Below are 25,830 nucleotides of genomic sequence, written 5' to 3' on the forward strand. Positions count from 1 at the left end.
TTTCGTGCCCTGCCCTTTGGTCTCACCACAGTCCCCAGGGTGTTTACCAAGTGTTTGGCAGTGGTGACGGCTCACCTGAGACGTCAGGGATTCCAGGTGTTTCCATATCTGGATGACTGGCTTCTCACCGCCCCCACCAGGCATCTCCTCACTCATGCCAGGGAGGCTACCATTACACTTTGTCAACAACTAGGAATTACCTTGAACTGGGAAAAGTCTGCCTTGCTGCCCTCACAGTGTGTTGTTTTTATAGGCGCCGAGCTAGACTCTATTCAAATGCGGGCCTTTCTGCCACAAGAGAGGATAAGATTGCTGCAGTCCCAGATTCACGCATTGTTGCCCATCAAGAGAGTTCAGGCCAGGTTAGTTCTCCAACTCCTGGGATCCATGGCTGCCACCATCGTGCTGGTGCCTCTAGCCAGGTTACACATGCGGATCCAACAGTGGCTCCTTTCAGCGCAATGGTCCTTTCAGAAACTTCCTCTTTCCCACTTGATACTTCTCACAGAACGGTGCAAACAGGACCTCCGCTGGTGGCTATGTTCCACCAATCTGGACAAAGGGAGGAGCTTGATTCCTATGTCTTCAGTGGCCACGGTGACCACTGATGCCTCCCAGATGGAGTGGGGGGCATTATCTTGGCAGGACGGTCCAAGGCACGTGGCAAGATCACGAGGTACACCTACACATCAATGTTCTAGAGATAAGAGCAGTGTTACTAGCATTGCGGGCACTCCAAAGCTCTCTTCCTCTGGGAAAGATTGCAATTCACTCGGACAGCGTGTCGGTGGTGTGGTACCTGAACAAGTAGGGGGGAACGAAGTCTTATCCCCTCTGCAGAGAGGCCATGCGAGTGTGGCATTGGGCAGTGTCTTCCCAATGTTTTTTAGTGGCAACGCACATTCCGGGAAAGACCATCGTGATAGCAGACAGGCTGAGCAGAGCTATTCTGATGCCTTACGAGTGGTCCTTGAACAACCGAGTGGCAGTTCAAATTTTCTACAGGTGGGGTCAGCCTTGTTGCGATCTCTTCGCCAGCCCTCTCAATGCCAAATGCAGCAAGTACTTCACACTGATCCCCCCACAGGGGGAGTCACCCAGGGATGCTCTAGTCCACAATTGGCCCCCAGGTCTGATCTATGCTTTCCCTCCATTTCCTCTGTTACTAAGAGTGATTCAGAAAGCCATATCCTTGGGAAGCAGGATGATTCTAATTGTTCAAATAGACAGTCCTTGGACCCTGGACCCAGTGCCAGACCTACTGATTTACATGTCAGGACAGCTCAATCCCTTCCTGCGAACTCTCAGGTTGACAGCCTGGCTGCTCCACTTCCATCACTAGTTAGACGACATTCCTTTTCACCTGAGGTGGTACACATCTTGTCTTCGTCTCATAAGTCTTCCACCAGAAGGATTTATTCCAGTAAATGGAAGAGATTCTCCATTTGGGCTCAGGCCCAAGGTTTGGACCCCTTCACAGCCCTAATTCCGTCGGTCTTGGATTTTTTAGCCATGCTTTTCCGACAGGGCTCCGCGCCTGCTACCATTAAGGTGCAGCTGGCTGCAATTTCCAATTTTCATACATCTTACGAGCCTTCTCTTATGGGCCATAAACTTTGTAAGGTTTTCTTGAAAGGCGCCTGGTTACTTCGCCCTCCTGTTTCAGAACCTGTCATGCCATGGGATCTAAACCTTGTGTTACAAGCCATCACTTCACCGCCCTTTGAACCGGCTGCCACCTGTGAATTAAAATTTCTATCTTGGAAGACTGCTTTCCTAATAGCCAGTACATCGGCCAGAAGAGTATCAGAGATTCAAGCCTTGTCCATTAAACCTCCGTATTTGACCTTTCATAAGGACAGAGTTTCCCTGAGACTTAACCCGTCCTTCCTTCCGAAGGTGTCATCCACCGTTAATCTTCATCAGTCTATCGAGTTACCACTGTTCTTTCCAAACATTTCCAATAAAGCAGAGTTTAGATTTCACCAGTTGGATGTGCACAGACAACTAAGATTCTACTTACACAGGACTAAGCATATTAGGAAGTCTGATCAACTGTTTGTGTCCTTCTCAGAAAACAGAACAGGTTGTCCTATTTCCAAGAGCACAATTTCTAAATGGATCAAAGATTGTATTTCCTTCATCTATTCATCAGCAGGAAGAAATGTACCTTTTCCCGTCAAAGCTCACTCTACCAGGGCAGTGTCTACATCAGTAGCATACCATGCCAGGCTTTCATTGGATGATATTTGTGCTGCGGCCACCTGGGCCTCTCCGCACACCTTTATTACTCATTACAAGTTGGACGTGGCTTCTAGGGGCCAGGCTTCCTTTGGTTCCACGGTTCTCAGGAGTATTTTCCTATGAGCCGCCCAGGATAGAGGTGCTGGGGATGCTATCCAGTGAGTAAAGAATGTAAGCGAGATAGAACCACATAACATCAGGTAGTTCTGTACTCACCATAACGATCGATGTATGTGGTCCATCTCGCCTCACATTCTTACGTACCCTCCCACCTGCCCCCTTCCTGTAGGATTTGGAGGAAAATTGGCTCTGAGAACCCTTCAGTGTCAGTTGTTTTTTCTTTCCTTTCTGGTTGGAGCTCCTTCCAGTGGTGGTTGTGTGTGGGGTGTGACTGGAATGGCTGCAAACTAGATCTGGGGCTAGGGCGAGGTGCATCTTGGGATACCGGGTTAGCCCAGCCAATTAGAGACTTCGTGCTAGAGAAATAAGTTGGCCGAGTCTGAGCCGATTCTCGGCTCCGAACCCGTGAGTAAAGAATGTGAGGCGAGATGGACCACATACATCGATCGTTACGGTGAGTATATAACTACCTGTTTTCTGCATTTCAGTGAAGGATTGAATTTACTAAATAATGACAGGCATTTGAATTCCAGACTTCATATTCTTCATAAAAAAAATGGTAACACCAGACCTTTTATTCCAGCAATTTTCTAAGTTTATCAGATCAGTATGGCTGTATTCCCCCATTGTTGGCTTTGTCCAGGTTTGTTGTTGTGCTAAGTTTATAAGCTCAGTATGGCTGTATTCCCCCATTAATGGCTTTGTCCAGGTTTTTTTGTGCTAAGAGGTAGAGAGCTATGGTGCGAACTGAATTCTGTATTCCCCATAAACGGCTTTGTCCAGGTCTTTTTTGTCCTAAGATGGTTGAGAGCTATGGTGAGAAGTGAGAACTGAATTCACTAAATGATAGGCATTTAAGTTTCAGTCTTTCTGTTCTTCAGGAAACTGCTTATTTGGCGTAGTGGTAATGTTGCTCTGACTGTAGTGCACAGGGTCCCGAGTTCAAGATTTGGCAGTGATTTTATGGTGATAACACAACAATTTTATTCTAGCAACTTTCCAAAATTATACAAGCAATGTTTAAAATGTGCCCCTGTTTTTTAGCTCCCCCTCCCCCCAATACATTTTGGCTTTTTCCAGATTTCTTGTGCTGCAAATTTGAGAGATACAGTTGAGTGTGAAGTGGATTTTACAAGAAGCTATGAGCTTCAGGGGAAGAGAAGTTTAGTGTTGCTTATGCTGAGTCTGCTTGCATTGTTAATAGCATAACAGGTTAAATACTTGCTTTCGATGCAGAAGGCAATGAGTTCTACTCCCACAGTATGTAGATGCATTGCTGATACTGTACTGTGTTGTTGTACTTTTAAAGGGGGTGGGGGGTGTAACAAGTCAAGGGTGTTACTACAGATACAACAGAAGTGAGAAAATTTCATATGCAAGGGTATTTGTGCCTTAGTGGAAAGAGCAACGAATATTATTAATCCAAATTCAGGAACAGAAAATCAAAATGATGTTCTTTGCTGTGTTAAAAGAAAAATATTTTTAAACCAGTACAGTACGTTTTCCAGCATTCAAGATGAAACACATATTTTTCCACTGCAGACAGTGGAGAAGCAAGAGTGGCCAGTTAACAGCACCTGGATTACTATGATAGTTTTGATGCTTCAGGAGAGTCTGTCAGTACTTGGACTAAAAATTGGAAGTTTTAAAACATGCAGTTTACCTAGTTTATTTTTTTTTTGTGCTTTTACAGCTATTCATTTGGTCTGATAATACAAATCAGTGTAAGTCAAGCAAAAAAAACTGAAAATAAGTTTGAGAAGCTATGCAAGATGCCCATGGTTTACACAACTGTCATTATATATATATATATATATATATATATATATATATATATATATGTGTGTGTGTGTGTGTGTGTGTAAGTAGACTTTTATGATGGAAATGTTCTGAATTGGGCAGTTTCGTCATTATTGGTTCATGCATTTTGTTTCATTGCCTACCGGAAAATGTTCAAACAAATTTAAAATGCCCTCCAAGTCTAACAAGTGTGCTGTATTATACAAGAAATATAATTTAATATAGTCAGGACAGTGTATCAGTGTATCGAAGAACACGTGTATGTTTCTTGTTTTGTGTGCAAGGGGTCTGTGATTTGAATTTTGAAAACAGCCCAAAGGTAATCTTTACCCACCATTGGCCAGATGCATTTTCTTTGGATGTGGTGTGGGTTTCATTGCTGTTTCAATGAATGTGAGTTTCAAGGGCAGAAAATGTTTTAATCCTAAGCCTGTTTTCATCGTGAGACAGTATTGCTTTGTTTAGCAGATGTCTATTAGTGTTTGTGCATTGTGCTATAAAATGTAAAAATAAAATCCAAGTAATCATTGTAAAAGTAAAGCAGTATGAACATTAGTGTTTATGGTAAATGAGGCAAAATAGCCATCTAATGGGACATTGGAATGGCTGCAGGGGGACTCTGGTGCCATATTTTGGTTGTCTGTTCTTCAGTTTCTTTTGAAAGTTGGTATCCCACAATTCCGCGTGAGTGGGTGGGGTTACATAATTATGTATGCAAATTTTATGTTAATCAGCATATGGATTTGTACCTATTTTTCATGGGCCTTGTCCAGATTTTTGATGTTTCCAGGTTGAGAGGTATGCAGGGGTGACAGATGCAGGCCATCTCTGGCAAAGCATTGAGGTCTATCAATCATGTCATCCCAGGCAGACAGATACTGGATCCCCTTAGAATGACACCAGCAACTTAGCCAATTGTTGAAATCAGTCATTTTCTGCTTGTACTGTGGAATCATTCTGGGTGATGGTAGGAGGCTGCTCAGGGCTAGGGTTATACCCGCCTGGCTATAGAATCTGAGAGCTCCTCCATGTCTCTTTTCATGTAGTCCAGGGAGGTACATCTCAGGTCATTCACATCCACATGTACAATGACTGAGTCATATTTGTACCGATTGTTGAGGGACCTGAGTGTGTGCATTATGTGTCGGATCCTAGCACCTGACAGGCAGCTGACTGTTACTTTCTCCTTATTCAACATAGTGAGTGGGACATCAGTGTGCCTCACTATCGAGTCCCCAATGACTAGTGTGTTGGACATGCCATTTTGCCTTAGGGGCTTTGGTTAAGTGGCACACTGTTTAGGAGATTTATGTGTCTTGTGATTAGTGTTGTGTTGTGTGGTGGTCGAGTGCGTCTCTGCCTTGGAGGTCTCTGCTGTTTGGGTAGATTTTTATTGAGAGCCTCCGTGAAGGTGGGTGTGTGGTTTGTGTTTTTATGTTAAGGTAGTGCTGGTGTGTGTTCTGGAGGGCTATATGTTCCATGTGATGTGGTGCAAGTGTTGACCTCCTCTTGACCAGCTATTCCAATCTTGGCTGGAGAGTGCGTGGCATCCAATTTGGATATACAAGTGCATCTCTCGCAAGTCTGAGTGTTGGGAGGTAGGAAGAGAGGGTTGTCACTGTACATAAGGCAGTTGCTACATTGCCTCAAGATGCCCATTTTCACCAGGTTAATAGGAGAAAGCACAGGGAACTGACCTTTAGACATGCCTGGACGGTTGGGCGTTAATAAGTAGTGGAGCTGTTTCCTTGTAGACCATTTAGTGCTGGTAGAACTTTTGTGTGCTACAATAATTGCTACAAGAAGTCTGGTAAAGTGCTAAACTAATGAGATAGTAAAAGTGCAGGAGAGGAGAGAACTAGCAGACTTTTTGGTACCACTCAGAAGCTTACAAACAGTCCTGGCTATAGCAAATCTGTATCTGGACTAGACTAGTTACAGGAAAGATGGGAAATGAGCATATATGCTGGCTTTTAAACCAGAAAATTGAAAGAGATGGACAAAATACCCAAACAGCAAATAAACTACAATTTCTGGACCAGAAACCATTCCTCTTGTGGTAGATAGGCTACCTAGTGCTTACTACTCCCATTGATAAGCTAGAAGGCTTCCCTCCAACATAGAAATAAAGTGTCTTTCTCTGAAACCAAATGCATACATGTCTGACTCCAGATATTTTATCTTTTAGTCTGCATAATGCCTAATTACTTTAAAATGGAGGTCCCTAATCTAACAGGTTGCAAGTAGTGCCAGTTTCCAATTACCTGCATTATTTTTTTTTAATTAGCTTTTTCTGACATGTATTTTTGCATTCTAATTAGAATTCATTTTGTTAGAAGAGCTTAGTTTAGATAAAAAATGGGTTTTGGGTATGTATTTTGGGATTGTAGGTTGTTTGTTTATTTAGAACCAGCACAGTGGTTTCTCTTAGCTGCTTACGTAACAATAAAAATAGTAATAATAATGATGTACCAAGGATACTGAAGTATGTGTATATATATATATATATATATATATATATATATATATATATATATATATATATATATATACACATGCACACACACACACACACACATATATATATATATGGGTTCACTATAGAATCTCGAAATACTGAAATCCTGAATTTCAGTATTTCGAAATTCTATAGCCGAAAGCTTTAAATCGCGAAACCCCAGAAGTGTGAAATTCAAACTCCTAAAGTTCGGAGATTTTGAAATAGCACTTCTGGTGTTGCGGTGTGTGAATGGTGTGAATGGATAGGTGTAAGTTCATGTAAGTATGTATGTGTAAGTGTGTTGGTTAGGGGCTTTAGTGTATGCTAGTGTGTGTTGTGGCTGTGATGTGTGTGCAAGGGGCTATGAAATGTGTGGGTGTGAGTTACATTTGTGTGTGTGATTGTGCGATCTTGGAGTTAGTATATATATATATATATATATATATATATATATATATATATATGTTAGTATATATATATATATATATATATATAAGTAGGGGGTGTGGGGGGGCGCAGGGAGGTCTGTAGTGTCTGTCTGTAGTGTAGGATTGTATGTTTGATTGTGGGGGGACATTGTGTGTATGTATGTGTGTGGTGTATTTGTAGTGTGGGTTTGCGATTGTAAATTTTGCAGTTCTGAGGTTTTGGGATTTAAATCTTTTGGCTATAGAATTTTGAAATACTGAAATTTGGGATTTCAGTATTTCGAGATTTTATAGTGAACCGCCACAGCAGAACTCCGGTCCGCTAATGATTGGCAGTAGATTTTCATGAATGCCGTGGTGCCAGCTCGATGTTCAACCTTCAACGAAGGCACGCCCATTTACGCATGTCTTTCGAATGCCAACCCAACCACGGGGAGGACATGCAGACTCCACACAGAAGGCACTCCCCACACTCCAACTGAGAATCGAATGGGAGAACCTCTTGCTGTGAGGCAATAACGCTACCACTGCACCACCGCGGAAGTTTATATATATATATATATATATATATATATATATATATATATATATATATAGATAGATAGATATATATATATATATATATATATATATATATATATATATATATAGATAGATAGATATATAGTTATATACAGTAGATATAAAAAGTGTACACACCCCTGTTAAAATGTCAGCTTTTTGAGATATAAAAATATGAGACCACAATAAGTCATTTCAAAACGTTTTCCACCTTTAATGTGACCTATAACCTGTACAATTCTAGGGGAAAACATATAAAAAATAAAAAAAACGTACAATAAGCTGGTTGCATAAGTGTGCACACCCTTAAACTAATACTTTGTTGAAGCACCTTTTGATTTAATTACAGCATTCACTTTTCTTGGGTACACACCTGCTATCAATTAAAGAGACTCTGATTAACCCCAATACAGTTCAGCTGTCCTAGTAGGATTTTCCTGACATTTACTCAGTTGCCTGCTGCAGCAAAATCCATGGTTTGCAGAGAGCTTACAAAGCATCAAACTGATCTCACTGTTGAAAGGTATCAGTCAGGAGAAGGGTACAAAAAAATTTCCACAGCATTGGATATACCATGGAACACAGTGAAGACAGTCATCAAAGAATGGAGAAAATATGGGACAACAGTGACGTTGCAAAAAACTGGACGTCCCTCCAAATTGATGAAAAGACAAGACAGAAACTGGTCAGGGAGGCTGCCAAGAGACGTAGAGCAACATTGAAGGAGCTGCAGGAATTTCTGGCAAGTACTGGTTGTGTACTACATGTGACAACAATCTCCCGTATTCTCCATATTTCTGAACTATATTGTAGGGTTGCAAGATGAAAACCTTTTCTTACACAGAAAAACATCCAGGCTTTGCTAAAATTTGCAAAACAATATATCAAATCTCCCAAAAGCATGTTGGAAAATGTGTTTTGGTCTAATGAGACCAAGGTTGAACCTTTTGGCTACAATTCCAAAAGGTACAAAAGCAACACTTTATATCACCAAAAGAAAACCATCCCCATGGTGAAGTATGGTGGTGGTAGTATTGTGCTTTGGGATTGCTTTTCTTCAGTGGGAACTGTGGCTTTAGTCAAGGTGGAAGGAATTATGAACATTTCCAAATACCAGTCACCTTTGGCCCAAAATCTTCAGGCGTCTTCTAGAAAGCTGAAGATGAAGACGAAGTTCACCTTTCAGCACGACAGTGACCCCAATCATACATCCAAATCAACAAAAGAATGGCTTCACCAGAAGAACATTAAAGTTTTGGAATGGTCCAGCCAGAGCCCTGACCTAAATCAAATAGAAAATCTGTGGTGTGACCTGAAGAGGGCTATGCACAAGAGATGCCTTCACAATCTGACAGATTTGGAGCACTTTTGCAAGGAAGAGTGGGCAAATATTGCCAAGTCAAGATGTGCCATGCTGATAGACTCCTACCCAAGAAGACTAAATGCTGTAATTAAATCAAAAGGTGCTTCAACAAAGTATTAGTTTAAGGGTGTGCACACACAACAAAGTATTAGTTTAAGGATGTGCACACACAACCAGCGTACTGTACGTTTTTTTTTTTTTTTTTACCCTAACAGATTTGTTTGTTTTTCATTTGAATTGTACAGGTTATAGGTCACATTAATGATGGGAAAAGTTTTGAAATGATTTATTATGGTCTCATTTTTTTATATCACAAAAATGTGGCATTTTAACAGGGGTGTGTAAACATTTTATATCCACTGTATATGTACACATTGCTCTCAGCTGTACTTACAGAATGTCCAGATTTTGCCTCATATTTTTGATCTGTTCCTTATACAATTTGTGCTTTTTTGGCAAATCACTGTGAAGTCACTAAATAATGTCATACATTTGAGTTTCAGACTTCATATCCTTCAGAAAATGCATGCCAACACAAATCCTGTTATTGTAGCAACTTTCTAAGTTTATAAGAACAGTATTTAAATTCTGTCCCTATTTTAGGGCCTTTGTCCCCCCATTGTTTTAGGCTTTGCCCTGATTTCTTGTGCTATATTTCTCTCTCTGTCTCACACCCTCACTCTCTCTCTCTCTCTATATATATATATATATATATGTGTGTGTGTGTGTGTGTTTGTAAATGTATATATGGTTTTACTATCATAATTTCGAACATGTTTGTTGGGAGTACTTACTCAAAAGTTATGATAGTGACAGAGAAAAAGAATGAATGGAAAAAAATGTTGACAGTTCGATTTTGAATTGTCGACATTTTTCAAACATGCCACCACATCCGGTGGCATACAACACATGTTTTGCAGGGGGGCAAGCCCCCCTGCACCCGCCACACCCCCTGCAATTTATATATGCAAACTCCAAGATCGCACTACAGTGCAGGAAAGGGTACATTTCCCAATCCCCACTATAGTGCGATCTCTATCCAACATGCCAAACTCACAACAGCAAACCACAATACCATTCACTGTTGTGCATTCCACGGTTTGTTTGTTTTTTCGCACATACAAACCTGTGCAAACTTACTTTTGAATATCCGTTGTCTCACACTGCAGCTGCAGCATTGTGATGGTAAACCATATATATATATATATATATATGTGTGTGTGTGTGTGTGTGTGTGTGTGTGTGTGTGTGTGTGTATGTATGAAATTAGTGTAAATTACCATCAGCTTTAAGTATATCAGACCCAAAACCAGTGATAATAAGTGACATCATATAAAAAAGACCCCCATTCACCTCCCACACTCCCAGCCCTATAAATATATTTAGTCTGAGATCACAAAACAGTGGGGAAAATAGGACAAATTTCCTTACTCCAGTGTCACCCTGATGTCTGCAAAACACTGGCAGAATCGGTCAATTAGCAATGTAATTTAGAGGTACAAAGCCCTGTGTTCCAATTACATACACTACTATCTTTCGACAGAATGTGTCATTGATGTACGTTACTCACTGACAACCCACTGATGGATTGCAGTCAAACAAGCTGTCCTATATTTGTAATATGCATTTGTGTATGTCTCTCACTGTCTTTCTCATAACACATGCACACACGCGCGCACACACACACACACACACACACACACTCACTGTCTTTCTCATAACACACGCACACACACACACACACACACACACACACACCAGAGTGTCTCTTTTTTATGCATTTTTCAGACCCAACATCTGGCTTCTGCCTCAGTTAGATCCAAGTCCTTATATTTACAGCTGTGGTTGCAACACACTAAGGTCACCAAATAATGCTGCTGCACCTACCTCACTGGCACTTACACAGTTGTAATGTTTAACTTTCTAAGTGACTTACAAGGGAGATAAACCAGTATCTTGTGGGGAAGTAAAAGGCAAAAAAAAAACAAGCGCCATAGCCATGGAAGGCTGCAGGTATAGGATTAAAACTGAGGTTTTGCAGTTAAAGAAAGAATTCTATTATTTGAGAGGATGATAAAAGTATTTAGAATAAAATCTTGGAAGAATAATATATATCCCATTCATTGTTCACTCTGTATACATTTACATGTTTTTGGAGTTGAACTATTGAAGATGCCAAGTTTGTAAGCCTCACTCAGTGTACACTGATATTATATGTTTTCTGTGTTTTATGGTGACTGTATTAGTAACAGAGTTGGGGAAATGTTTTTAGTTTCATTTGTAAAACATGGTTTTGGATGGCAGTATTGAAGTAAATTTTGAGGACAGTATACTTTATGTTATCAGTGTTTTAAAAGAAGTAGAAGCTTTGGATGGAATTTGGTTGAGTAATTTTGTTAAACCTTCTGCTGTCTTGAAATACATTGATGCTGAAAAGGGGAGTCATGTTTGCAGTGGATAGTGTAATGTACCACTGAATTCTAGTGTTATACACGTGCAGTATTCCATATGTATTTTATTTTCTTAGCTGACCGACTAGGTTGATCCAAGCACTCTTTTCAGTTATGACTTAGGCAGATGGTAATACACTTAGAAAAAGTACAAACAAGACTAATAAAACATGTTAGTAAAAGATGTAATATGTATTATAGCTTTGCACTGCCCTTACTTCTGTGTTGCGAGACTTATAAGTAAAAACATGCAATCCAGGTCCAAGGAAGTCATACTGCCACTTTATTCCACCCTTATCAGACCCATCATTAAGTATAATGGCCCCTTCTGCATGTACCTGACTGAACATATGCAACAGTTTAAATGCTCACAAAGATTCCTTACCAGGAGAATCCAGGGTATAAGTATATTGTCCTATATGGATCGCCTTAAAGCCCTATCTCTGTACTCCTACGGGTTACTGAGAGGCGATCTATGCACAGCATACAAGGCATCCTGGGTCTATATCAGAACATCGAAGTATTAAAACTTTGAATGTTCTGATATCGAACACTATTCAATGAACGCTAAGAATAGCGAAGCTGCAGAACAGCGAATTCTTTCCTCTGAAAAGAATTCGGTTGGACGTTTCTGTGGCTTCGCTATTCTTAGCGCTGTGGTGGAAAGTTACGGGTTGGGTTCAGTTAAGTGTGCGATTGTTTATACGTTAGGGTTAGGGGCGGGTTAGGGTGCGGGTTAGGCGTGTGTATGATAGTGACAGACTTTAGGGTTAGGGGCGGTTTGAGTGAGTTAGGGTTAGGGCGCGGGTTAGGTGAGTGTGCGATAGTGACGGACCTTAGGGTTTGGGTTAAGGTAAGTGGGTAGATTAGTAGTGTATGTTTAGTATAGTGCAACGTTAGATGTAGGAATTTAAGTGTATGTATGTGGTTGCTGTTTGTTTGATGTGCTTGTGTTGTGTGTATGTGTTTCGGAGCCGCAAATTTTTTCCATGGGAATAAATTCTCTATTCTGAATGTTCTATATTTTCATGTTTAGATGTTTTGGGGCCGATGAAACAGCGTTCGCTATTTTCATCTTTTGATAATGTGATATAAACGCAGCATCCTCGGGTCCAGCTCTGTTAGATCTTTTGCACATCCACAAAATGAACAGCATCAGAACCGCTAGATCCAAGGATTTAAATCTTGCTTGTCACATAAATAACACATGTTGGTTAGACAGATATGTGTCTCAGAGGATCCCCATGTTCTGAAATAGGCTCCCCATCCAGGTGAAGCTGAGTCCATCCCTAACACTATATAAGTGTAACGTTGACCAATGGATGGGAAATCAGAAATTTACCCAAGGTCTAGCCCCTCCATGTCACTGATAAACTGAAGCAGACAGTATTGCCCAAACTAATATACCCCCCATAACCTCTAGAAACTTCCTAACATACCCCCTCTGAGTAAATGTCTATGATACATAGGGGCATAGTTGGGTTGGGTTGCACAGCTAGACTTATAAAGGCCGTGGTGGTTGTTAGCCTAGTGTATACCTGTGACCCTCTAAACCTATTAGTCATGTACTATATATTGGATTAATGCTTATGTTTGTAAAAGGAATCCTAAAATAATATTAAGCAATATATAAAATGAGAAATGCATGATATATAGCAGTGTTCATAACTGGATGCTTAGTACATCATAGTGGTTTTACTTAAGTAGTGGAAACATTCTGTACAGGAAGAAAAAAGATAAGACTAAAAATTAGTAAGCAGGAGAAGGGTTCCATGCATTTAAAACTATACTGATGGGTTTTGCAACTTATACTTTACTGTAAAAGCACTGGCATGCATAAATGACTTTATGCGTGCCATTAGTTTGCTCTGAAGGAAGGAGAGTTAGCTGTCATTCTGTATGTTAGCAGAAAGGTGGTTCCACTTAGTTTTGGCTACCTTACTGAACTCTGCACCAGTGGAACAAATAAAAATGTGGCCTTTATAAAATCAGAACACATTGGAAGTCTGATCTGAGTGAAGATGGAATATTTCTAGTGGATAATTAATTGGTTATCAAGGGGCAGTAATCATGATGCACAAGCTTATGAGTGAATAATGCTAGTATTTAAGTGACATGGACAGGTGCTGGTAACCATTTACCCATTCTAGGTTAGGCAACAGTGTTCAGAGTTGAGTGACATGGAGATCATCAGGCACATTTTATTAATGGTAATAGCTGCAAAGAGGCAGCTGTACCTACCAGTAAGAATTACAGGACTAACTAAAAAGACAAGCGACCCTGGTGGAAACACAGAAGGAAGAAAATCACCGCAAAAATTAGGAGATGCAGTACCTAGCAGGATAAAAGCACTCTCATCAAACTAAGTAAACAGCTCAGAGGACAAATAAAGTCTACCAAAACCAAATTTGAGGTAAAGTTGGCCTCCCAGGCCAAGTACAGCCACAACGCATTCTTTAGCTATGTCCGCAACCTCAAAGGTAATATACAGTTGTGTGGAGAGCTCATTGTTAATGGAGCCACATGTACTTAACCAGAAGATATAGCAAACCTATTGGCCAACAAATTCTGCTCCAACTTAACTCCCCCTCTCCCCGTCAACCTTCCCTCTGGAAGTACCATCAAATACATCTCCCCCCTGCTATCACTAGGGAGCAGGCCCTTAATACTCTCTCTGTCTCTCTCTCTCTCTCTCTCTCTCTAAGGCCAAGAACACTGCATCATGTGCCCAGACAATATCCCAGGAAGCCTTCTAAACCACATGAAACATGACCTATGAGACCCTCTGTAATTGCTGTGTAACTGTAGTCTCCAAACAGCTTCATGCCTCATGAATGGAGAACAGCAACAGTCATGCCTCTATGCAAAGGTGGGCCATCTATAGATCCTGAAATTGCAGACTTGTATATGTCTCACTAGTCTTATATGCAAAGCCATGAAAAGAATTGTCATAGAAATGAATGATAATGACATAGGAAACCTCCAGACACTGGACCCAACTCAATTTGGATTTGTCAAGGGCAGGTCATGCCTACTCATCTTGGTGGCCTTCTTTGAGAAGGTCACCAAAGCAATGGATGAGGGCAAAATGGTTCACACTGCCTACCTTAAGGTTAGGTACAAACCCTTATACCACCCGATGGATAGCCAGCTGGCTCGCAGAAAGGAACCAGGAAGTTAGACTTGGTGAGTACACCTCTACAAAGAGACCACTCACAAGCGGAGTCCCTCAGGGGTATGTCCTGGGACTGCTCCTTTTTGGCATTTACTTCTCTGAAGTCAATGTCAATGCCAATGGCCTCTTGCTGACTAAATTTGCAGGTGATTGTAAATTAGGAGCTATTATTGAATCCCCCACTGACACAAATGTTCTCCAGGAAGGGCTGACACAGACACACTGCTGGAGTCAGAGCTATGGACTAAAACTAAATGCCAAGAAATGCATAATAGTATCCTTTTGGAAGTCATCCACCTCTGGTAAGTATCATATTGGCAACACACCCCTAAGAGTTGACCCACTAGTCAGGGACTTGGGGACACAGATAGACAGTAATCTAGCCTTTGACCATCGTATGTCTACAGTAGTAAGGAAATCATTCTATGTTGTGCAACTTATAAACAAAAGTATGGCATCTAGGTCCAAGGAAGCCATTGTTCCACTGTATTTGGCATTCATCAGACCTAACATTGAGTACAGTGCCCCCTTTGTTATGTACCTAACCAGGCATATTCAACAGTTAGACCATCTACAGAGGTTCCTCACTAAAACAATACAGGGTGTGAATAACATGTCCTGTGCAGACTGCTTCAAGGTCCTATTCTGTCCTACAGGCTGTTGAGGGGAGATCTATGCGTGGCATGCAAGGCTTTGTCAGACCCCACTTTGTTGGACCTCCCAAACAGCACCAGAATTGCCCATTCAAAAGACTTAAATCTTGCCTGTGATATAAATAGACCTGTTGGAGAGTGAGGTATGTATCCCAGACACTACCCCTTCTCTGCAACTTTCTTCTCATTAATATGAAGTAAAGTTCCTCCCTAACCCAATTCAGGTGAGTAGAATAACAGGTGTGTTGTACCTTTAAGAAGTATTTCCAAGATCTGTGTGTGCATGTGTGCATATATAAATACCAAGCACGTGTTAGCTTCCATGCCATTTTGAAGGTGCAGCCAGAGTGTTAACATCCATGTGCATGGTAGCTAATCTGTTTATAAGTTAAGGTTACTTAACCTAATTTATGATGTGTTTGCATACAATGTATCTGCTTGAACAAGAACCTACGATGCTCACTTGTTTTATCCTGACCTGGCAAGCAACATGGTGTCAGAACCGGGGTGGCAAAGACTGTTCTTCAGAGCCACAAGGTGCAGTGGTAATGGCAAAGGCAAACTAAAAGAACCGAGTGCAAAAAAGGGCCAGAGACAAGTCAAAGGTAAAGAGAGCACACACAAATTATTTATTTATTGAAAGAAGTTAAACGGAGCATTACAAGGGCACAAAATGTATTGTTAAGCAAACGAATAGTGCAGAAAAGTTTATTAAGCAAACAAGAAGTAGAAAAGAGCCCATAATCAGACAAAATGTTTGAAACCAAGTTATTTGATAAGATGAGCATTAGAAAAGTACATAAAGGGTTCAGCATTGCCTCAGAATTGTAAATCGAGCATGTTTAAAGTTAAAACGTGCACAAGAAAGTATAGTGGCCATGAAAAGAGATTAAATGAGCAAAATGAATATAACACAAGGGCATAAAAGGCACATTAAGAGATTTTTTGAGTAAAACGACTATAATTGAAAGGGCAGAAAAGAGCATATTGAGTATAAATAAAGCAAAGGCGACTGCATGTCCTTTGGGCGAATTACAGGGTTTGGTATAGATTAATACTTTGCATTGATTGACGCCTTGAATAGCATAACTAGAGTTGTTCAAAGTATCTCAAAGTGTGTAGAAGTGCTCACAGTGTGTGCTTATTGCTGTGCATTTATTACGTGCAGTTTGTTTTATGCAAATTGCAACTATTTTGTGAAGTGCAGTCAAGTGAAGCCATTTCAAACAGTTTCTTGTGCCTGTGTGCGTCTGTTCACGGAGTGTCACCATTACAGAGTGTCTCTTGCACTCTACAGAGTTGTTTGGCAAAGTGCAGCCATTTGGGGGAAATTCCAGTGTGCTGTGTACTGTTTATTCACAAAGTGCCATTACTTCATAAAAGTTTATTCGTAAAGTCCCATTACGTTAAAATAGTGTATTCGCAAAGTACAGTTAGTTCGAAATGTTTCTTGTTCTCAACTTCTATTGCTCAGTTATTTGCACTGTGCAGTTGTTCAAAATGTTTCTTAAAATGGTGATAGATGACTTTAGCAGTAAAATGTTGATCAATGGCTTTGGCATTAAAGCGATTACAAGATAAAGGCTCATACAGTAAACTGATAAATGACTTTAGCATTATTGCCTTTACAAGATAAACGGCTCGTATAGTAAAATAACTTCAAGGCAAGTGGCTTTACAGCAAAGAGATTTTAAAGTGTTGCAGTGCCCAGGAAACTTATTTCGTGAAATTTAGTTGCACAAATGCTCGTTCTGTTGCTACAAGTACTGGTATAAATTTCAAGCATATGTGTATGTACAAGTGTGTATGTTCATGCATATTTGGAAGAGTTTTTGCTGAGATATGACAATATAACAAGATGGATTTCGCAAGCTATAACCACTTAGGAGGCCACTAAAAGAAGAGAGTGTGGTTTTAGGGTACTGCTATACTACACGAAGGATGTGGGTAGGTTAAAAGATGTGATTAGATCACATTGGGGTGTTCTAATGATAGATCTGGATGTGAGAGATGTTGTAGGTACCGCCCCACGCTTTGTATATAAGAATAGATTGAATTTGAAGAAGCTGCTATGCTATCCGAGTGTGGGTGGTAGGGCTAGTGATAGAGTTGGTACTGTGCTGTGCGGCCATTGTAGTCATTGTTGCCATATTGATACGGATGTTTGCTTTTATCACCCTATTTATGGCAGCAGTCTTGAGGTAAGAGTGTTTGCGGACTGTAACTCTTCACAGGTGGTCTATCTAGCCTCCTGCTTGGCCTGCAGTGCATTTTATGTGGGTAAGACGGACAGGAGGCTGAACGATAGGATATGGGAACATCTCTATCAGATCAGGATATGTTCTGCTGTGAATGTCCTCTCCAAGCATGTTTTGTCAACTGATCATACGCATACGTTTTGCTTTAAAGTGTTAGATGTTATATCCATTGGTTTCGGGGGGGGTGACGTGAGGGGTAAGACGGAAAGTGCTGAGTCTAGGTGGATTGTCCGGCTTAGAGCAGATATATACCCTGGGCTGAATGAGAAGGTGCCTTTGAGACCCTTCTTGAAGTCCAGGAGATTGAAGTGAGCACACTTGGTTCTGCTCAATTGTATTTTAACTGTTTGATGATGTGCTTATTTATTGTGTATATAACACATTTTTAGATTTTTATTCCACTTGTCATGTTTTGATATTTTGTTATTGAAGCATTAGGTTTTATGTGATGTACCTTTAAGAATTTTGTAATGTTTTTGACGCCTTTTTCTGTTTATCAAGAGGATCTATGATGTAATTATATGGTCTGAAGAAGCCTATTCAGGTGAAAGCTCTTACCACATTCTCTTTGTTGCAATAAACCAGTGTTTTTTATTATCTGCCTTGTGGACGCTTGTTTCATTGGATTGTCTTTTGGTTTACATCTTCCTGCCCTGCATCGCTACTGTACCTTTTATGTTGTATATTACACAACCACTTGTGTTTGATCAGACCATTGCAGAGAATTGGAGAATATTTGAGCAAGAATACAATATATTTCTATAAACAGCTTATTTTGATAACGATGCATGTACCAGGGCATTCATTTTGCTGAACCTAGCAGGGTCAGAAGCCATTGAAAGGGAACATTCATTTGCCGGGTCTACTTTATGCGCTCAAAAGCTGAAAAACCCAAATCCGAATAGCGCAACACGTAAAGAGCGAAATGCAAATACGTCGAATGAACGAAACCGAGAAAGTGGAAATATCGAATTCGCATAGTTGGCCCATCTGCAGTATAGCTTCGTAAGGTAAGTGTGCGATACTTACAGACCTTAGGGTTAGGGAGGGGTTAAAGATACTGCATAGATAGTTGTGTATGTGGGGTTTAGTGTAGGGTTAGCAGTAGGGTTTTGGTGCTTTAATTTAGGGTTAGAAGTAGGATTTTGGTTAGTGTATGTATGTGGTTTTTTTATTGTGTTTGGGTAGGTAGTGTGTTGCGGGTGGTGGGTTGGCCGACTATGATGGTTCGAGGTTTTAAATTTCACGCTTTAGTACGTTATACGTATTCGTGGTTCGCTCTTTGTGTCGCGCTATTCGGGTTTTTCGTGTTTAGAGTGCATAAAGTAGACCCCATTTGCCTATGCACCAGCAGTGTATGAAGGTGAAGGAAAAACTCATTGTGTTGTTGTGCAGGCTGAATCAAGGGAAGACCCCAAGTGTTTAAAGTGCAAATTCAGAGAAATGTGTAACCCCCAGACTAATGTTACACTAGACAGGCATTTGTTTTACACGAGAGATCAAAAGCAAGGGGATACTTTTGCAGCTTATATTACTGACCTGAGAAACAAAGCTAAAACGTGTAGGTTTGGTGATTTAAAAGATGTTTTATAAAGGACAGACTTGTGTGCGGTATTACTAATGTCGCTGTGAGAAAGATTTTCCTTCGTAACAGTGATTTAATGCTGAGTAAAGCCATTGAGAGTTGTCCAATTCATGAAGTTAAAGAAAGCCACACAAGTATGCTTGCTAGTGATAAGAGCATGGTTTCAGTTGGCTCCAGAGCTCATGTAGACAGCATTCAGCATGTGACAGGTAAAAGTAGGCCTAAGCACATGGCAGCAGCATATCCTGCGGGACTTCTAGGTAAAGCCCGTAGTCTTCTAGTACATTCCAAGAACAGCTCAGTGCAGAACCAAGAGTATCTAGTGCAAAACAGATGTTGCTGAGTACAGCATAAGAGTGAATCAGCAAAACCCAAATCAAGCTTTATTGTTAACTGTCGCAATTGTGGTGCTAACCATGAGTCCAGAAGAGAAAAGTGCATGGCATTTAGTCAGCAATGTCATAAGTGTAAGAAATGGAACCATTTCCAAAGATTTTGTAAATCGAATAAGCCTGAGACAGTTTCAAGCAAGGGTCACTCCAAAAGCCAAGTTAATCAAATAGACCTGCAACAGTCTGCTTTCTATGTAGATGGTGTATCAGTAATTGGCGAAAAGACTGATGCAGTAGATTTATTGATAAGAAATAAAGTGTTTTGTACTGTCCAGATCAATGGTAAATCCACCAAGATTAAAGTAGATACTGGCTGAAAGTATAATGTCATGTCTGCAGATTCTTTTGCAAATGTCAGAGCTGGTGAACAACTAAAGGTGACTAGTTGTGCGAAACTTGTAGCTTACAGAGGTGAAGAAATTCAGACTGAAAGTTCAGTAGTGCTTTCATATTGTGGCTAAGAGCTGTTATAGCCTATTGTTCTGTGGTTCGAAGGCCTGTGCAGTCATTATTGGGTCTCAGAGACAGTTTGAAAATGAATCTGCTTTCTTTTACCAAAGAAGTTCAGCAGATAAGCACTTGTCCTTGTTCCATCTTCACCATTACCATTTTTTCAGAGTATGCTGATGTTTTCAATGACAAGTTGGGCAAACTTTCATTTGTGTGTTCTATGACGTTAGACCCAGAAATCAGTCCAGTGGTCAGACCAGCAAGAAGAGTTCCAGTAACTATGCAGCATAATGCAAAGCTCAGTTGAACAAAATGGTGCAACAAGGTGTAATTTGTCCAGTTACAGAACTTACTGAATGGGTGTCATCCATGGTATAACAGCTCATAAAAAAGGCCCAGATGAAATCAGAATATGTATTGACCCAAGAGATTTGAATAAAGCATTGAAGAGACTGCATCATCCCATGGGTACAGACAAAAAGGTTGCAGCCCTGATACGAAATGCCACTGTTTTGCTGTCTTAGATGCAAAGAGTTTATTTTGTTAAGTGATGCTTGATCGCAAATCTTCCTTACTACATTCCATACCCCATTTGGAAGGTATAGATTCATGAGGATGCCATTTGGAATAAATTCTACAAGTGAAGTCTTTCAGCATGCAATGGAGCAAGTTTTTTCTTGTTATCCTTGTGCCATAATAGTAGATGATATAGTGGTCGAGGCAATGGTGAGGTAGAGCATGATATAAATCTTAAAGTTCTAGACAGAGCACATGAAGTGAACTTGAAGCTCAGTCCTTTGAAGTGCAAATTCAGACTACCAGAAGTTACATATGTATATCATTTGTTTAAAAAATATGGGCTTGAGACCAGACCAGTCCAAGCAAGCAGCCATTCTTGAAATGCCTGCACTAGATAATGTGCAAGCTCTGCAACGTTTTCTTGGTATGATTAATTACTTAGGCAAGTTTATACCAGATTTCAGTGAGTTGACAGTGCCTTTGAGAGAGCTCACACGTAAAAATGTTACTTAGTCATGGCTAGACCAGCACTCGAGAGCATTTAAAGTTCTTAAGCAGAAAACTGCTAACCCCCCCAACATTAAGATAATATGATGTCAACAAACCAGTGACTCTTTCCTGGGATGCTTCAAAATTTTGTTTAGGTGCAGTTCTTCTCCAAGAAGGTAAGTCAATAGCCTACACATCTAGAACACTTACCCAGACTGAGATGCAATATGTTGAAATTGGGAAAAAACTTTTGGCAATAGTGTTTTCATGTTCCAAGTTTCATATTATATATATATATATTTATATATATATATATATATATATATATATATATATATATATATATATATATATATATGGTCGAGAAATCCAGATTGAAACAGATCATCAACCTTTAGTCAGTATTTTAAAGAAGCTTATGCATTCAGCTCCAGCGAGATTACAAAGAATGATGCTCAAATAAGTACAACTTCAAAATGATCTTATGAAAGGCAAACATCTTTATCTGGCTGATACCTTATCCAGAGTACCTAGAAATACAATGGAAGAGCTTCACGCAGAGAATTTTGACTTTAATGTCACGGAAGTGCGTAAGTTTTCTACCACAAGACTTGATGAGCTACGAGGTCATACAGTGACTGATCCACTTTTGCAAAAGCTCAGTTACTATATTAGTGTTGGATGGCCGTCAAAGCAATCAAATGTACCACCAGAAGTGCAGTCTTATTTTGCTTACAGAGATGAGTTGTTGTTGGCAGCTGTAATTATTTTTAACGGTCCTAAAATTGTTGTTCCTGCTTCCTTACAACAAGAATATATCCAGATTTTGCATTGTGGTTACCTGGGTTCTGAATCTACTAAGAGAAGAGCAAGAGGACTAGTATTTTAGACTTCTCTAGTGAAAGACATTGATAGAGTACTTTCTTTCTATTCAGTATGTAATAGTACTAAACCGCATTTTGCAAAGAGAGACACTTCAGCTAAGTCAAATTCCTGATCTACCTTGGTCAGTTGTAGCTAATGACATATTCGAGTGAAACAATCAACATTATTAGTACTGGTAGACTCTTATTCAAATTGGTTCGAGATCAATTTACTACCTAATTTAACTTCTACTAGTCATTACTAAGTTGAAATGCCATTTCTCAGTCCATGGCAGTCCACAGAAATTAATCTCTGACAGTGGTATGCAATTCTGCAGTCAGTTGTTTCAAAAATTTGCCAGAGAATGGGACTTCGTATATGTTACTAGTAGTCCAGAGTATCTGCAATCGAATGGACTTGCTGAATGCGCAGTACAAAGTGCAAAGCAATTACTTAAGAAGTCAAAGTGTGATAATACCAATGTTTTTTTAACTTACTCAATCGCAGAAACATACCCAATAACGATATACTTGGCTCACCTGCGTAGAGACTTCTATCTAGGCAAACCAGAACAATATTGCCTATCAGTTCTAGTTTATTGAAGCCTAAAGCTAAGAACAGCCAAACAATCAAAGCCCAGTTACCTAGAAAGCCTTCTTTCCAAAAGTCCAGCTGTGACAAGTCGAGCAGATTTCTTCGTCCATTGAAAAAAGGAGAGACAGTGAGGATACAAACAGTGAAAGGTTTCGACCGGATTGGTCAAGTAGCGAGTATTTGTGCAGAGCCAGGATCCTATTTTGTTAAATCCGAGGGTATGGAGCACAGGAGAAATCGCAGACATTTTCTTCCTGTAGCAGAACCAATATCACAGTATCATAATTGTGATAACGACTCTAACTCCGAGTAATCCAGATGATATTCCTCTTCCAAAATGTGTCTTGATTCCTGATACTGTTCCAGCAGATGACTCCAGTCTTCCTAAAATTTAACAGTCAGCTGAGACCATCCCAGTTGCTAAACCAGATCCCAAAATTTATGTCACACGATATAGTCGCATTTCAAAGCCTAGTGTGAAATACACAGCAACTTGGACGCATTTGAATATATGAATCTAGTTTTGTATAATTGCATGATGAAAATCATTTCTATGTAAATTGCATATTCATTAATTTCAGTGACGGTCTAGCTCGTTTTACTGAAAGAGGGAGGATGTAGAATAACAGGTGTGTTGTACCTTTAAGAAACATTTCCAAGATCTGTGTGTGCATATAAATACCAAGCACGTGTTAGCTTCAGTGCCATTTTCAAGGTGCAGCCGCAGTGTTAACATCCATGTGCATGATAGCTAATCTGTTTATAAGTTAAAGTTACTTAACCTCATTTATGATGTGTTTGCATACAATAAAGCTGCTCGAACAACAACCCACGATGCATGCTTGTTTTATCCTGACCTGGCGGGCGACAAAGTGTAACTTGAACAATTGAATGGGGAGCAGGAATTCATCCCTGGTTTGGTACCTGTGTCTCTAATGGACACAGGCAACCTGTAAATGTTTCATCTTACAAGCCCTTCCTTACACTTATCAAGGGTATGAGAACTTGTGAGAGATTTGGGATGCATGGCTAGGCATAAAAAGGCTCTTGGGGTCATTAGCCTAATAAACACATATGAACCTATGTAACAGGACAGATGCATTTTGCCTTGAGTTCATTCTGAGTACTAGAAGGGCTTACTCACGTTTAGGAATTTGTACTTGTCAGGGCTTTGTGTGATTTAGTGGTTACCAAGTTTGATATGTAGAGCAAGCTTATAGCTGAGTTAAGATTCCATCATTATTATTTTCAACATGAAAAATAATATGGAGGGGTCATGCTAAAGGTGAAGATATTATTGTAAATGGACTTATTTGGTGTGATTCAAATATCCTTTATTGCCAAGCTTTTGGGGAGTACAAAAATGCATGTATTTTTTGTTGTACTAGCAGAAGGGTGATTAGAAACAACCTTTGTGATATGTTATCGTGATTAGTTTGCAAATTAATTTGCATGAAAGAGTAAGTTGGCCCTATTAAGAAGCATTGTAGTGTAAGTAAGGAGAGGTCTTTAATAAACAGTGAAAACTGAACTGTTCCAAAAATACACCACTGTGGTACCCTGGCTATAATAATGACAGTGTCTGAAAGGGTGTCGCTAGCAAGAATGCTGATTGTCATGTTGGTTAGATAGTTTTTCAATCAAGTTAGTAGACTTTCACCATTTTTAATTTTTGACGTTTGTAGGAAGGGGTGAGCTGTAGTTTTAAAGGCTCTTTGGAGATTGATGAATGTATCCTTTTAGCATGCTTCTTTCCAAATTAGAATAAATGGTGTTGCCTATTGTGCAGAATGTGAAATATTGGGGGATAAAGCAGAATCCCTGTTATAAAAGTGGGAGATGACTGTGTTTGTTAATCTATTCAAACACTTGTAGGCAAGCTTCTCAAAAACTTTAATAAGGTAGTAGAAATTGGATATAGGTCTAAAATCCTATGGTGAGAATGGGGCTTTTGATTTAGATGTAGGGATTATAAGAGATTGTTTGAATTGTGATGGTATTGTACTAGTGGTTAGTGAGATGGTTGTGAGGTAGAGTTTTAGCAGTTAATGAGACAGCCATGAAGAAAGGAAGAGCGCTGCAACGCAGAGTTACGTTTTTCAGTTTTATTTAAGTCTTGTGTAAAATTTTATTTACATATTTTGGAAGAGTACTGTGTACAGAGAGTATGTGAACAGGGTAGGTTTCATTGCAGAGACATTAGTGGATTTTTTATGTTAAAAACAAAACTTCTGAGTTGAAATGCACAAAGATATGAAGTAAATACCTAGTGGTGTTTTTGTGTGTGTGTGTGTGTCTGTGTGTGTCTGTGTGTGTGTCGCTGTCATGATAAGTACTAGAGGCTGCTTGTGCCAAAGATGCTGTCATTTGTATAAAGGGCATTGGATGTCAATTTAAAAGCACTTCAGACAAGCCTAAGACACTGTAGATTTTTCTGACATCTAGAGTCCCTGCTGTGTTTCTTCAGCTCCAGGATAGCGGATGCCTACTGTGATGACATCTAAAGTTTATAATACAGGGAAAAAAATTACTATGCTTACAACTGGGGCTGGAGGTTTTCTAGGTTCTAAGGAAATTTAGCTTGTCATCTTACATTTTACTTCTAATATTGCAAAAACAGCAAGACGACTGTCAGCAAAGGTCACAGCCATTTCTGGGGAGACTTCTGCAATGCTTAAGATATTCATTATTAAGAAATGACAACTGTAAAGTTTGCTAACTTTTGCAAATACTTGAGAAGGGAGATTTTGCATATTACACTCTATCCATAATCTAGATATTTTATTTTGCTGTATAAATTGTGTTTCTCATCTGTAAAGTAGATAGCAAAACTTGCAGTCACAGTATGTGAGAACTACTTCACTGATAACTTTTTTTTAGATTACTAATAATGATCTTTGAAATGTTAAAATGACTTATTGCAAAGGAGAATAACAGTTTATTCAGCAGACACATGGGCTCTTTCTGCTGCTAATTACTTTTGGCATGGTCTCAATAGTGGAACATGCTGACGTGTTCTCTTAACACCTATTAACTCGGGATACATTTGTGATATTTAGAACATGGGGCCACATTCTTTATACTTTATTAAAGTGTAAAAAAATAATATATTTAAAAAAGTGCCCATGGGCAAAAACAAGACAACTCTTGTTATACAAAACATTTTTTTACTTGAATTACAGTAATTTTTTTGTTTTAATTCAGTTTTGTTTTTATTTGGTTCCTAGCTCATCTGTGTCATTTCTTCATCCGATCCTTCTGTGGGCTGTGGTGCCCACAGGAATGTCAGCTTGGAGAGTTTAGCTGCCACTGTGGGTTTACTTAGTCAGTTGGTGCAGGAATTGAGCCGTAAAGTCAATACTACATCATCCCAACCAAATCTTGA

At 39.7% G+C, this 25,830-nt stretch overlaps 1 protein-coding gene across 1 annotated transcript in view; it reads left to right on the forward strand.

The window, feature by feature from the left end:
* The window catches only part of LOC122788078 (proto-oncogene c-Rel-like), a 1,849,952-nt gene that overhangs the window by 1,309,777 nt on the left and 514,345 nt on the right, over positions 1-25,830 (forward strand). The gene's annotated exons all lie outside the window — the stretch shown is intronic.

This window comes from Protopterus annectens, chromosome 1.part2 (genome assembly GCF_019279795.1).
Source record: "Protopterus annectens isolate FY-2018-M chromosome 1.part2, PAN1.0, whole genome shotgun sequence".
Lineage (NCBI taxonomy): Eukaryota > Metazoa > Chordata > Ceratodontiformes > Protopteridae > Protopterus > Protopterus annectens.